This window comes from Mauremys reevesii, linkage group 2 (genome assembly GCF_016161935.1).
Source record: "Mauremys reevesii isolate NIE-2019 linkage group 2, ASM1616193v1, whole genome shotgun sequence".
In the NCBI taxonomy this organism is placed as follows: Eukaryota; Metazoa; Chordata; order Testudines; family Geoemydidae; genus Mauremys; species Mauremys reevesii.
Genome location: NC_052624.1, coordinates 27,067,651 through 27,082,707, shown reverse-complemented (window position 1 = coordinate 27,082,707; position 15,057 = coordinate 27,067,651).

Sequence of the window (15,057 nt, the reverse complement as noted above, 5' to 3'; positions counted from 1 at the left end):
TAATAATAAAAGTTTACATGTTTAAAGCACTTACCGACTGATCCTTCCCCTGATTCAGGGTCCGGGGTAACTGCTGGGGAGGGTTGGTAGGGGATCTCTGTGAGGGTGATGAAGAGATCCTGGCTGTTGGGGAAACCAGCGTTGTAAGCGCTGTCGACTGCCTCCTCCTCCTCATCTCCTTCCTCATCTTCCCTGTCCGCGAACATCGCCAAGGAACTGGCCGTCGACACTGTCCCATCGTCGGAGTCCACGGACACTGGTGGGGCAGTGGTGGCAGACCCACCGAGAATGGCATGCAGTGCCTCGTAGAAGCGGCATGTCTGGGGCTGGGCTCCGGAGCATCCGTTTGCCGCTTTGATTTTTTGGTAGCCTTGTCGCAGGTCCTTGATTTTCACGCGGCACTGCGTTGTATCCCGGCTGTATCCTCTGTCTCTCATGGCTTTGGAGACCTTATCGTAGGTCTTTGCATTCCGTTTTTTGGAGCGCAGCTCCGAAAGCACAGACTCATCGCCCCACACAGCGATCAGATCCAAGACTTCCCGGTCAGTCCATGCTGGGGCCCTCTTTCTACTCTGAGATTGCATGGACTCCTCTGCTGGAGAGCTCTGCATCGTTGCCGGTGCGGCTGAGCTCGCCATGATGTCCAAACAGGAAATGAGATTCAAACTGGCCAGACAGGAAAAGGAATTCAAATTTTCCCGGGGCTTTTCCTGTGTGGCTGGTCAGAACATCCAAGCTCGGACTGCTGTCCAGAGTGTCAACAGAGTGGTGCACTGTGGGATAGCTCCCGGAGCTACTAAGGTCGATTTCCGTCCATACATAGGCTAATTCGACATAGCCATGTCGAATTTAGCGCTACTCCCCTCGTAGGGGAGGAGTACAGAATTCAAACTAAAGAGCCCTCTAGGTCGAACTAATTAGCTTCCTGGTGTGGACGGGTGCACGGTTAAGTCGAATTAACGCTGCTAAATTCGACATAAACTCTTAGTGTAGACCAGGCCTTAGCTATTAGTGAAGACTGACAAAAATAATTTTATTTTTGATTCTTGGATGGTAGGGAGAAGTCTGAGGAAGAATTCCATTCCCCAAGTGCTCCAAATCAATAATCCGTTGGTCTTTTTTGTCACCGTTCGGATCCCATAGACAAGGGGTCGGCAACCTTTCAGAAGTGCTGTGCTGAGTCTTCATTTATTCACTCTGATTTAAGGTTTCGCGTGCCAGTAATACATTTTAATGTTTTTAGAAGGTCTCTTTCTATAAGTCTATGATATATGACTAAACTATTGTTGTATGTAAAGTAAATAAGGTTTTTAAAATGTTTAAGAAGCTTCATTTAAAATTAAATTAAAACGCAGAGCCCCCTCGGACCGGTGGCCAGGACCCGGGCAGTGTGAGTGCTGCCTTCGGCACACGTGCCATAGGTTGCCTACCCCTGCCATAGACTATGGTAACAAAGAGAGCTTTCACTTTACCTTACTACGGAGGCCCATTGAAAAGTGGAGAGCAGGCCCACAAGAAGCATTTAGGTATGGCCTCCAGAGTAATATGATTTATACTCCTGTTTATTTCGTGCTGAAAAGCACAACAGAGATTGATGAGGGGGCAGTCAAGCATGCTACACCTTTCCTAAGCAAACAGCTCATCACCAATATTTCCTAGTCTACCGGCATTTGAAAGAGGAAGGTTAGCATTGGTAAACAACAAATAACCTAAATACAAATAAAAATCTAGCACTGTTGAACCAAGAAGAAAAAAACAGGGAGGTGACATGTCAAGATTCTATGCTAAATATTAATATGGAGGGTTAAAAAAAATCCTTAGAACTTAAAGAGACTATTAATAATACAGTGACTTCAGACACTAGAAAAAAGAAACCCACCTTGTAATGGGGAGTACAAACCCCTCCCTGGAAAGGAAGGGGTTAAAGAGATACTTTGGAACAAGGCAACCCCACCCCACCACATCTGAAAAGCATGCATGGGCTGGAGGAGGAGCTCACTAGCAGGCAGCCTGTGGAGGTGAATAGACCGATGGGCCTCCTGATTCAGAGGGAGATTTACGGGAGGTTCAGCTGCCTTGGGTTCCTGACTATTGAGAATTTACCTGATCTGCTCAGGGGAAGAAAGACTCTGGACGCTTGCATGGTCTGGGCTCTGTCCTTTGATGTATTTTGTTTCTCTATCTTTGCCTTTTTCTGTAAGGAGACTAGGGGAAAACAATCCAGAGGAGCAGTGATGCAGCACTCTTTGGGGGTGCAGAAACTTGCTGCCCACCACAGAGCCCTGGACTGGCACCTGGTGGAGAGGGTGAGCCAAGATTCTCCTACAACATCTGGATGGGGCTGAAGGTGAAAAGCTTCCTCAGATACAGGGGAATCTGGATTGGAAGATCATATAACTTGGAAGGCCATGACTCTGGAACCTTGGCCTGGTGAGGCCTGGGACCCCTTGCCTGACAGCAGGGTTGTCCTTTATTGGACTCTCTGTATACCCTGAAAAGGGTGGATGTGATTCATGGCCTGGCCAGAGGTCTGAGTTGCAGGAAGGTGCCGACTGCTGCAGGGCTAGAGCAGCTGTCAACAGGGGCCACCAGGAAGGACGAGAACCTGCTATGCCATGCCTGACCACTAGGCGGTGCCAGCAATGAGTGATTCCCTTCATATAAATGCTAGTTAGATGAGTTGAGTTTACTGAGTACAGACTATTTACTTCTTAGTCCAGGAATATCCACAATGTGGCTAGCTGTTGACCATGAATGTTGGGTCTTGCTGTTGTTTTTTCTCTCTGAATTCATGTCAAGCTCGTACTGTCTGAAACCTTGGCTTTGGTATCAATCCAAATGGACATTGTGGTGCTTAGGACCAAATTTATTTGTGGTGAAATGATAGTAGGTATATTCATAGCCTCTGTGTTGTATGGGGAAAATGACAAAAGCTATTTTCACTGATAACTTACTTTCCATTTCTTTTTGTTGCACTGTTTATTATGTATTCTAGCAACTCAAAATATTGAACAGAGTAAATAAGCACTATGGAAATCCACAGATCAAAAATATTCATAATGCTTAGAAAGAAATACATATATTTCTTTTGGTCTCTTTAGGAGGACTTTTGTTTTTCTGTTTTAGTCTCATTAAAAAGACAGCATGAACTAAACAGATAAAATAGCCACTCATTAGCCAAACTTGGCCAGATATTTTCTATCAATGCACTATTGTAAATACGGAATAATGCCACTGGCTTCCCTGGAGTAACTCTGGGTTTATCCAGGTGTACCTAGAGCTGGAGAAACAGTGGGGAAAACAGTGCACAAACACATTAGGGAATTCTGATCTGATCAAACAAACCTGTTAGGGAATTCCAAATTGTGATATGATCTGACCGTGTTCATACTCATTGGCTCTCTGGTGAGTACTCTGGTGACAGGATTTTGTTTGCATGAATATTTAGGGAAGAACTCTTATATGCATGCAGCTGGTGCCTGCAGAAGCAAGAGCCAGATTCAATATCTAAGGGTTCCTCTTAAATTTTCAAGACAAAACCATCTTGAATACCCACCCAGAAACCTAGGAAAATGAAATACCTCCCCTGAATGTTCGTAATAGGCAACGATTCCCCACTCTCAAGCACTGACTCTGTATAACAAAAGAAAAGGTGTTTTTTTTTGTATTGAGGGGAGAGGGAACACAGCATTGATTTGGGACCACAGTAATAATAAATGAAAAGCATGCAAATAATAAGTAAAGTATCAGGGGGTAAGACACCCATCCCACAGTATCTTGGCTAGTGTCCTTTGCCTTGTTTTCCCAACTTGCAGTGTGAAAGTCTACTGGAGAAATGTCCCTTCGCACTCCTCCCCTAGCCGTACCCTACTCACGGTTTATTTTTAGAGATCAGCAAAGTCCCAGAGTCCCACAGACACATTCAGGTGTGTTCACCTCCAGCACTGGCTTACACATGAATGAGCACACGCTGTGACCTCCCAGCACAGAACGTTGGCATGACTCAAAACATTATATTTTGGTGTTTCTGAAATGAACTAGTTGAGGATTACTGGTTTTGCTGAGAAATGTTGGTAAATCCGAATAGAACAAAAGCAATTTCAAAAATACCCAAACTTTAGCTGGTTCCAACCAGCTCTACTCTTGAACTGATTTAAGAAGAGCCATACTATAGGGTTGCACTGATTTAGGGAAGCCAGTTTCTGAATGTTAGTTTAGCTGAAACTAATCAGTGCAATCTGAAAGTGTAGACAAGGCTTGATGGGGGAAGAAAAGGCAGAGTAGTGTAAATTGAACATGGAGTGTCAGCCTTCAGTTTGGGTTTCCTGGCAATTGTTGGTATGTGTCAAACTCTATTGTTTACATTATTTTTTACTTTTAAAAGCAAACACTCCTCCTGACAACAAGCTCACTGATACCTTTCAGCTATCTATTATTTTATTTACAATACAGCATCGGTCCTGTGGATTGTCCTTTATGACAGCTAAATGGAAAGACAGAGCTGTCAATGTCTGCTGGTTGTGGTACGGTAGTAGTATCTAGTTCAGTACTATTTGCATATTCATCCATTCTCCATGTTAACCACCAACTAAAAGAATGAGTCAAAAAAAAAGTTCAAAAATATTTTGAGTTTGAGACAGTGGGTTTTCTAGTACATGTAGTCTTACCTGTCTGTCTGTTACTGCCTGCTCCTATTCCCATGGAGTGAGTGCGCAGGAGAGGTCTATCGGGTGTAGAGGAGGGTGTCCTGGATACTTAGCTTGTGACTATGCACAGCCTCCAGTGGTCACAAAACTTTGTGTAAGGGGATGTCAGGGACTCTGGCTTCAGGGCTGCCATATACCACACTAGTGAGTGATCCTGTCCATTCACACAGGCTATATGTAGGGGCATTTTACCCAGAGGGAGTAGGCAACTGAAGCCACATTTGAACCCCACAGACCTTGTTTTCCAACATTTCGGTGTAATTGCTAGACCACAATGCCTCCCTTAACTAATATTTGTAATAAATGTATATGTTACAGTTAAAACATGGCTATGTGGTAGCTGTTGGCAGTCTAACCATGAGGCTGTGAAATTAACCTTTGATCTTTCCCAGCTTAATCAGGAAACTGACTTTGGGAGTTATTCCTCAACTCTGGATCTGTGGTTAAAGTTAGACATCACTAATAGGAAGTCTAGTATCAGGAAATGTGTGAATGCTCATCCACACAAACAAAAACAAACCTTTGGCTTACATACAGTTTTACTGGAATTTTCCTCTACATTCTATTTCCTTCTGTAAGTCAGTAAAAAGTACAAGCAGCTTGTTAAAGTCTCTGAAAAGCTCGAGACTTTTTTGGGGCCACTTTTACTTCAGGTGCCTATTACGTACTCACAAGAGCTTTAAAAGTCTGGGATAGGAATTTCAAATACTTGTGTGGGTCATCTGTAAACAGGTACATGCAATTCACCTTGATTATAGCTATAATTAATGATGGTATTTTCCTTCCATATAGACAAAAGGCACTTTCTTCTCAAGGATCACATTTGGTTCCTGGTCCAGGTCAGTTTTCCAAATCAGTTAATTAACTTCAAGTTTGTCCAACTCCATGATTTAAAATCGATCATATAATCCAGAGAGAAAACAGGGTTGGAATGAAGGCATAATTTGGCAGTATCATGTTAGAGCTTTTCGTGGGAAAAAATCATCAGAAAAACAGTAAAAGGAATACGTGTCCGGTACAAGCAATCTATGACTATTTCAAACACACTTATAGAATTATAGGACTGAAAGAGACCTCAATATGTCATCTAGTCCAGTCCCTTGCACTCAAGGTAGGAGTAAATATTATCTAGACCATCTCTGACATGTATTTGGAGATTTTTAAGAGCAGGTTAGACAATGATAGTGATTCCACAACCTCCCAAGCTAATTTATTCCTGTGCTTAATCACCCTGACAGTTAGGAAATTTTTTCCTAACGTCCAGTCTAAACCTTCCTTGCTGCAGTTTAAGCCCATTGCTTCTTGTGCTATCCTCGGAGGCTAAAGAGAACAATTTTTTCCCTCCTCCTTGTAACAATCTTTTATGTGCTTGAAAATTGTTATGTCCCCACTCGGTCTTCCCTTCTGCAGACTAAACAAGCCCAATTTTTGTCAGTTTTCCCTCATAGGCCATGTTTTCTAGACCTTTAATAATTTTTGTTGCTCTCCTCTAGACTCTCTCCAATTTGTCCACATCTTTCCTGAAATATGGCAACCAGAACTGGACACAATATTCCAGCTGAGGCCTTATCAGAACGGAGTGGAAGAATTACTTGTTGTGTCCTGTTTACAACACTCCTGCTGATACATCCCAGAAGGATGTTTGCTTTTTTGCAACAGTGTCACACTGTTGATTCATATTTAGCTTGTGATCCACTGTAAGCCCCAGATCCCTTTCTGCAGTACTTCTTCCTAGGCAGTCATTTCCCATTTTGTATGTATGCAACTGATTGTTCCTTCCTAAGTATAGTACTTTGCATTTGTCTTTATTGAATTTCATCTTATTTACTTCAGACCATTTCTCCATCTTGTCCAGATCATTTTGAATTTTAATTCTATCCTCCAAAGAACTTGCAACCCCTCCCAGCTTGGTATCATCCACAAACTTTGTAAGTGTACTCTCTATGCCAGTATCTAAATCACTTCTGAAGATATTGAGCAGAACCGGACCCAGGACCGATCCCTGCAGGACCCCACTCAATATGCCCTTCCAGCTTGACTGTGAACCACTGATAATTACTCTCTGGGAATGGTTTTCCAACTAGTAATGCACTTACCTTATAGTAGCTCCATCTAAGGTGGCTACATTTCCTTAGTTAGTGTATGAGAAGGTCATGTGAGACAGTATCAAAAGCCTCACTAAAGTCAAAATAAACCACATCTATGGCTTCCTCCCTATCCACCAGGCTTGTTATCCTGTCAAAGAAAGCTATTAGGTTGATTTGACATGATTTGTTCTTGACAAATCCATGTTGACTGTTACTTATCACCTTATCTTCTAGGTGTTTGCAAAATGATTGCTTGACTATTTGCTCCATTATCTTTCCGGGTACTGAAGTTCAACTGACTGGTTTGTAATTCCTTTAGATCAGGCCCTAATGTTAATATCCACAACACCCCTATTGGAATTCCCATTTAATTTAAAGAAGAAAATAATCTATAGTAATTTTGAAGCTGCACCCAAATCTGTTAACTGCCCTACCTGTAAACCTGGCCTGAGCCTGCAAACTTTTTCTCTTTGATTTAGATCCCAGTTTTATAATTAAATCCTTTGCATCCCTGCTGAGCTCCATTGATTTCAATGTGATTTGCATGGGCGTGTAGGTCCACTCACTCTGATCTGACTGCAGGTCACCTATTGCTGTGAGAAGCTCCACTGAAGTCTATGGCCACCCTGTCCTAGCTGTACTCTGTGCAAGACATGATGGGGGCAGTACGAAGTCCTAGGCCTAAGAGAGTGTCCCACAGAACAGAAAATGACAAGGTGCTCAACAGGGGATTCTGCAAAACAATACTTAACAGCATCCCCATCTCCTCTCATAACCTTCTGAGAATTAGTAAAGCAATGATACTCAAAAAGAAATTGAACAAAATGTTCTCTTTGCACTTTAAAAGAGGATATTTAAATATAAGGAAGGGGGATCAGAACATTTCCTTAATTCCATCTCCTTTTCCACATGGACAAATACAGAATTGGTCCAGAAATGCCAGGCACAGCAGGCTAAACCAGTAGGAAGAGTTTTGCAACCTATATGCACACAGCTTCACTGCACGGCTTCAGAGATGATCTTGTTCTGGAGTGAACACTTCAAACAACATTCTCAAATATGCCATTATGTTGGCTTCAATCAAACAGTTATTGCATGTTAGTCATTTGGTATCTGTTTTTTTCCCCCATGAAATACATTTTAGATAATATAATACAATGTGGATGACATATTAGTTAATCCTTGTTAAATACAATTGTATCTTGATCCAGTATCTCTTCTAGAACTCATAAATGTTCTGGTCACTTTTGAGTATTCAGACTCCTTACTCTGTATTTTGGTCTCTTACAGTAGAGATCAAACTGTTCTAGTTAAACCCTGCAATGTGAATGACTACAACATAAAAGAGCTCCTGGCCTACAGTACTCAGACATTAAAAATATACGATTAAAACCTTATTAAATACATATTTGGACAAGTTGCAGTAACAGGAAAGGAAATGTGCAAGCAGTAGGAATCTGCTAAACTATGATCAGATTTAAAACATAACTTATCATATATTATGGGGTTGATTCCTTAAAGGTGTGACAGCATTTATGCTAGAAAGCAGGTAGGACTTGATTCTTCTCACTACCCTTGTGCCAATCAGAAGTGTCCTTGAAGCCAATACATGATACCAACATAAAGCTGGTCTAAGGGCCTGATCTTAAGTCCACTGAATTTAATGGACAGATTCAATGAGCTTTAGATCAGGCCTTAAGGGAGAAGTGGATCAGGATCTACAGTGGCACAAAACTGTCATTTTCATTTTACTTGCAAAAAATGGAAGCTTTAATGGATTTCTCCCTCCCCCCATCCCTGCACGAGAATTTGGTAAGAGCAAAGTTCCTCCATCGCTTCAAATGAGTAGCATTTTCATAGCAAATTTCAATCAGAGTGCATATTTTTCATATACTTGCCCCTTGTGAAAATAGACTTTTTTGCACAGAAACATCACCACTTTTGCTGTGAATCAGCATTTGTTTGTTTTTTGTCTAGGGTGTGTGTGTGTGTGTGTGTGTGTGTGTGTGTGTGTGTGTGTGTGTGTGTGTGTGTGTGTGTGTGTGTGTGTGTGTGTGTGTGTGTGTGTAAAAGCAGCAAACCATTTGGGACCTGACTCTGCAGGAGGGGCCTCCTTCCTGCTCTGTCTCAGTTATGTGATTAGCTCCATTGACTCCTGTGGGTAAGCACTGCTAAGCATAAGGGCTGCAGGGTTGAATCCTTGAACAGAAGCTGTAAAATACTTTGCTTTTTGTGAAGCCATTCAAAATAAAAGTCCTGGTGGTGTTGCTGACTGGGCTCCATTTTTCTCACAGCTCTAGAAACCTGTTATTATCGGTGACATGATTATAATGACTCAACTTGAACAAAGCGCTTGAGGCTGGAATTTGGCGTGCAAGCCCTCAATCCCTCTGACACTAAGGGCCCGAGCCAAAGCCGACTAAAGTCCAATGGGATTCTTTTCATTCCCTTCAATAGACTTCGACTCAGGCTCTTCATTTTTAATAGAACAGTTATAAAAAAGTTTGGTCATTTATTGAAGGGTGGGAGGGAGAGTGTCACAATAATAAATGCTTAGCAGTTGGGTAACAATTTGGTACAAATTTTTTCCTGCCTTACAAATGGCATTCATCTAAATAATGTTTATCTGATCCATAAATTGAGACTACATGATCTCCTGTTGGGGATAAAGTGCACACGAGTCCACATAGAGTTTTCACAATATTTGTCCTGCAAGAAGGAGAGTTTTGGGAATTCACTCTGGAGACCGGACCTATAGCTGCTTGTCTGTATATTCCAGTGCAGTTGCTGCCGAAGTTGGCTTCTATCTAGTGCTCGCTTCATGGTCATGTTTTTGCCTTGTGGAGGTAAGTATCCTGCCATTTACTCTTTCCACCTTTCCAGGAACTTAATCAAGTTACCAGTTCAAATCTAGCACATATCAATAGAAAGTACCATCTAACCATCAGTTTACTGATATATGTGAAATAAAATGCTGGGCTCAAGTCAAGGATGGAATAATAGATAGAGGTAATGGATAGGTAAACTAATGGAATATGGAGCTCAAGGTCATTGGTTCCAATGTGGTTCGAGTCACAGGTCACTGTGAACATCATTATTAGCTCACAGCTATGCAGTGGAATGAGTTTGTCATGTCATTCCTCTTCCTATTGGACAGGTATCCACTCCACAAAATTACTATCACACTTGGCTCCAAGTGACACCCGTGTTAGCAGTCTCAGCAGAGAGACCAAGTATTGAATAATCATAATCCTGAGCTATCCCCTGGGCTCTGAGAATAAAGGCTGACGTGTTGGTGGGCCTGGAGAAGCAACCCTGCTACTCATGCCATAGCTATCACAGAAGACTTCATTCGCCAGGGCCATCAGTCCAGTATCATTCATAAGTGCTACTACATTCACAGAGAAAATAAATCCATAATATTGTTTAATTGGTGGGTTTGCTGAATAATTTATAAATGTCATCAATAATGAAATAGAAACACTGGTTTCTACAAAGGTAGCTATGGCCTAATGATTTTTATGTGCTTATATTAGCAACAGGCCTGAGCCAACCCCATCCAGATCCAGTGCTATCCCTGGAGAAATCTACATCCAGATTTTGTAACTCAGGATTGTTTGTCTTAAGTGCACACCTGCTTCCTGAGGCATAACAGCTCTTTCACCCTCATAACACTTACAATGAAATTCACTGAGAATAATTGGTAGTTAGGGTCCATTAGTTTCAAACCACTTTTATAATCTGTGGAGTACACGGTGCATATTTAAAAACAGGTTAAATAAAAATACATACAAAGGACGCGATGGGTGATTAGATTTACACAGCTAGGCATGCTGGCTCTGTAAAGCTGGCCCTGTCTTATAAAAATTAACACAGTTAACTACTAGTGCTCTTTTAAAAGGGGCATGTATGTCATAGCATCATGAAGACAGTCAACAGAAGAGCTGTGTAAATGGGAGGTCCTTGAAATAGGCATTGCAGAAGTAGATTCATATTGTTTGTATTTAGTAGTAATTTTGAATAGTTGTTTATTATTGTATCTGTTTTTGTTAAAGATATAAATAAGGTAACCATATTTCTCTAAATTGAAAACAGGACACCGGTTAAGCAGCGCTCTCAGGTGGTTTGGGCACCACTGCTTGCCCCAGCCCTGCTGTGTGGGGCTGACAGTCAGAGCCACTTGGCATTGCTGCTTATCTGAGCTGACGTCATGGACATCACAACTTTTTTGGCAAAACTGGGCATTCGTCCCATTTGCTCTTGCCTAAACATTCTCTGTGCCCACCTAGGGCTAGAGCAAATGGGACAAATGCCCAGTTTTGCCAAAAAAGTTGTGACGTCCAGGACAGAGGTGAAGAAAGGGACTTTCCCAGAAAAAAATCTATAATAAAAGAAATGGGAGCTGCCCCTTTAAGAATAGGGTGGGGGCCCAGTGAGTGAGCCATTGCAGGGGCTAGGGTGTTTAAAGTGAGGCAGCTGCTGCTGCTGCAGGAAGCGGTTGGCCTACAGCTGTGCATCAACGAGGTCTCTGGCTGCAAGAAGCTCCTAAAGCCAGAAGTTTGAATCCCAGTATAACCAATGGTCTTTTTGAAAAGCTGAGGCTCATGATGAAGGGTGGAACAGATTAGGAGTTCCCACTGAATCTGTTTGTTCAGGGCCCTTCTGCAGGAGTGCAGCTGAACAGGCTACAAAATAGTAGAGAGTGAAAATTTTCTGTGTGGGACTGAAAGCTGTCTGTGCTTCCTAGCAGAGCAGGATCTCCTGAGCGGGACAGAATGGATGCAAATTGCAGAATACAATCTAGCAAATGTAAGGCGCACAAGCAGCAGAGGGTAGATCAAGTATATTCTGCAGTATTTAGAGCGTGTATCTGTTCAATGGAGGATGAGGGCATGTGTCTATTCATCTGAATGGTCAAATCTAGGATCTGATTCAGAAAGGGAAAGTCAAACCAGAGTCAGAAAAGGCTAAACAGGAAAACCTCACTTTGCTACTTTGTAAGAACATGGAACAGATAGTGCTGCAGCAACAAAAACCAGGGCAATTTAGAGCTAAGCTGCTGAAAATGGAATCAGAGCAATGACTGAAAGTAATAATGGAACGTTGCCTCAGCTCCATCCACACCTGCTATCAGTAGTTAGGAAAGATGTCACAATTAGCGAGCAGACTGGTGATGTCACACAGAAGAACAAGTTAAATGTAGTAATCTGGAACACAAAACTGAAAATGGATTAAAGAAGGGTTAGCCGGAGAAAGACATTATAGACCATGTGATTGGTGCAGGCAGCCCCGGATTAAAACTCTGAAGTTACCTGGAGGGCAAGAGTGATCTCACATTGCCCAAACTAAGGCAGATCCCACAAACACATTGTTTTGAAGCAAATGCCATTGATCTCTATCAAAAATTAACTAAGGCAGGTTTCCTCATGTGTGCAGTAGATCTTCATCAAAAATAATCTTTGTGGCAGAGAAGACAGTCTATATTAAAATATAATCCTGAATTGGTCCAAAGTCAGTTTCTATAGTCTATCTGGACTGGGTTGCATAATGAAAATATTAAAACTGACCTAAAACCTGTACTTAGAGGATTTAAATGTAGCTGATGAAATTTTCTTGGGAAAAATTGAATACTGCCTGTAGCATTGAAATGGAGTACAAGCAAAAATTAAGAGCCTCAGGGCATCCGAGACCATTACAAATAAATGCTATGCAATCTGTTTTGAAAGAAGGAGAAATGAAAGATCTCATCACTGTCAGCCATAAACTGCCAAGGCCAAATTTGTTAGTTACTCAGGTGGAACAGAACAGTGAAGCAATCTGATAACTAGCAATTGAAATGTCTGCTTTCACAAAAACCATGAGTTCAGGGAAGACCTGTAGTAGTTCCCCAAATAATACAGTCCAGAAAGGACAAATGCTGCAGAAATTCTGTCAAAACTGCCAATGGGAAGAATCAACTGAAACATGATTTTTGCTGCAAGTGTGGTAGCAATGCACTCTGGGCAAGAGGGTGGCAGGTCAATATCAGTAATTCGGAAACAAGAGAGGGTCGCAACCAGTGGGAAAGGAGTGATCAACCCTCATTAGTCTTCCACATTATCCAGGCTGCCTCACAACTCTGGTTATATAGCACAGGTTCTGATGGCAGGTTGCTTAAAGCAGTGGTTCTCAACCTTTCCAGACTATTGTATCCCTTTCAGGAGTCTGATTTGTCTTGTGTACCCCAAGGTTCACTTCACTTAAAAACTACTTGCAGATGGTATAGTGCTTACAAAAGCTTTTTTCCATTTTAAGCTAGCAAGTCTGGAATGCAAAGCTTTCTTTAAAAAAATTCTACTGGCTTGCCCGCATGCATGAGTTATTTTGTCTTCAGATATCATTGTAAATGCTCTGGCTTCATACTGTTATTCGACAATTTCTCCGCAAAGGAAACACAAAGCTTGGGGTGGATCGCTATTTATAGATGTGAATCCAAAAGCAATATATTCCTCACAGAATTGACAATGGCTTTTTTTGCCAGTTATTTTGAATTTCTTACAATTTTCTCTGTCGCTGTTATTGCTGCTTCCAGCTCCTCGTTTTAAAAACCTATCCATTTTTAATTGCAACCGCATACATACCATGACAACTTCAATCTCATTAACATGCTTGCATGCATCAATAAATGACATAAAAAGCATGTCTAATACCGTGTGTATACACACACATTATGTTACCGTATAATATAGTATATAGAGCAGGATAAACAAGTCATTGTCTGTATGAAATTTTAGTTTGTACTGACTTCACCAGTGCTTTTCATGTAGCCTGTTGTAAAACTAAACAAATACGTAGATGAGTTAAGGTACCTCCAGAAGACCACTGTTTAAACCATACCAAAAGGGAGATTTAAACTATAAAATAGTTTAAAGCAAGAAACAAGATTTTCATGTCATCTCACAAAAGTCAGGAATTTAGAGTTGAGTCTAAAATTCCCAGTTGGATCTCATGCTGCACTCACTGTCCTGGTATTATTTTTAAAGAACTGCCAGCGATCTATAAGTTTCAGAACATAGTGTTTTGTCAATCCAGAATATTTTTCCATAGCTAAATCCATTTCCAAGTTCTTGTGGGCTGAAGTCAGAACCTGTGTGTTAGGTTATCAAAGTTTTTGTGGTTTAATGTATTTCCTACTTTTCTAGATACAATTAAGGGATCTCCAGAATGGTCCTTCACACCTCAAAGAAGCTGAGTGTGTGTGTGTGTGACACAAATCTTAAACAAAATGCTTACAAAACCGCTAATCACCATCCCTGTCCAGCTCAACAACGATGCAGCATTCATTATAAAATTACTCATATGTATTACAAATTACAAATAATGCGTGATGCCTTGCAGGGAAATCTGACAAATACTATTACATTACCTGAAGAAAAGTAAAAAAAGCCAGTTTGTTTTTTTCATTGAGGCATAAGTCTTAACCTCATTGTAGTCAATGACAAAACTCCCATTTAAGTCAATGGGACTGAGATTTGGCGCTTTTGGCATGAAGAATGACCTGCATGATGAAAGTGTGGTAGATTAAAACAGAAACCTACAGGAGAGAAAACATGTCTTAGTCACATGGTTAAAGCATAGGATGAAGTCCAGAGGACTGCAGGCTTTTCCTGACTCTATCACAAAATTGTTTGCCTAAGCAACTTGGTCCAGGTCACACAACACTTTCAAATGTAGCTTGTAAATTTGGGTCTGGGTGCTCAGCTGTGATTTCTTGGTCCTAGTTTTTAGACATGCTGAATACCTGAATCTTCCACTAATATACCTGGAATTGCAGGTGTTTAGCGCTTCTGAAAATCAGGTGCCAGAGGGAACAAGACAGGCAACCATAAACAGAGGCAGCTAAACTCAATGGCCATTTTTGAAAGTGTTGGCCTCAACTTCCCTATGCCTCAGGTTCTTCAGCTGTAGTTTAATAATAATAATAATAATAAATTAATAATTAATACCTCCATCATGGGTGTGTCAGAGCCTTGATTAATTGGTATTTCTACTGCTCTTTAGGAATGTTGGATGAAAAACACTACAGAGGTGCAAAGTATAAAACAAACTACCTTTGTGTTTATTTAGAAGCTTCCCTGGATTCCCTGCACTTTTACCATACAAGCTGGAGGGGAAAGTAATTCCATTTAACAGAAGCTGCTTTCATTTTGAGCAACCCTTCATTTTAAGCTGCAGGGGATGTAATTACATTTAATTAGAAATGGGCTGAGGAGGATGAGTTTTGG